This window comes from Etheostoma spectabile, chromosome 2 (assembly GCF_008692095.1).
Source record: "Etheostoma spectabile isolate EspeVRDwgs_2016 chromosome 2, UIUC_Espe_1.0, whole genome shotgun sequence".
Lineage (NCBI taxonomy): Eukaryota > Metazoa > Chordata > Actinopteri > Perciformes > Percidae > Etheostoma > Etheostoma spectabile.
The window spans coordinates 6,857,756-6,858,831 of record NC_045734.1 but is presented as its reverse complement, the minus strand read 5'-3'; the positions used below and the strand labels follow the sequence as shown (position 1 = coordinate 6,858,831).

The window sequence follows — 1,076 nt, the reverse complement described above, 5'->3', positions numbered from 1 at the left end:
CCTGCCCCTGCAGTCATTGTCGAAGTGTCCTTGGGCAAGACACTGAACCCAGAGTTGCCCTCGGTGCTGCGCAGCGGAGTGTGAATGTGTGTGAATGTTTATCTGATGAGCAGGTGGCACCTTGTACGGCAGCCCCGGCCACAGCGTATGAATGTGTGTGAATGTTTCCTGTAGATGTAAAAGCGCTTTGAGACAGAGCAGTTGTTAAGACTGGAAAAGCGTTATATAAATACAGCACATTTACATGTATAGACACCACGAACATCAATTTGTTGCCAGTAGTTTTACACTTATTTTTTGAAGTTCATCGTCAATAAATTTCATTTAAAGGAAATTCTACCTAATCCTTGAGTTGAAAAAGCAGAAATTATGAATGGTTCAGACTAATATTAAAGGAGAGGTTATGTGTCTACGTTGAGTTTTTCACCCTCACATCCAAAATTAAGTATTTCACAGTTTTATAAATTGTGTTTGTGCAATCTGCTGGTGTGGACCTACACTGTTTAAATGGACTTGAAGTTTGATGCCGTTACTGTAGGCCACCTGTTAAGTTATGAAAAAACAACAACACAGAGACGATGCTGAAACAAACAGAAATATTTGCACCGAGTCTGCAATTGTGCACTGCAGTGCATGCTAAGCAGGTGGCCTTTGACTGAAACACACACACACCACACACACACACACAAACACTCACACACACACACAGCGCATTCGTTTTCTTAAATAGTTGTGAGGCATTCAGATGAATCAAGATCACCCCCCCCCCACATACGGACAATGAACCTCACACCACCTTTTTTTTCTATCACACAAAATCTTTAATGGAAAAGGAATGCAAATAACTTTCTTTTCTATCGTTTCTGTCTCTCTTTTCTTTTCTTTTTTAATCTGAAAAGAGTCTTTCATGGACTGCTGCATAATGTAGGGTTGTCATGGCAACAGCCTCCCTCATAAGAAGGGAGGGGCTTGACTGGAAACCACAGTTACTATACTGTTGCTGGGATGTCCCATCAGTGGTAGCGCCGGTGCTCTCTCTCCCACTTTCCTTAAACTGTCCTATCCCCCCCCCCCCA

At 42.6% G+C, this 1,076-nt stretch overlaps 1 protein-coding gene across 1 annotated transcript in view; it reads left to right on the top strand.

Annotated features, from left to right (window-relative positions):
* trim2a (tripartite motif containing 2a) overlaps positions 1 to 1,076 on the top strand; it is a 38,115-nt gene that overhangs the window by 1,881 nt on the left and 35,158 nt on the right. The window lies entirely within an intron of this gene.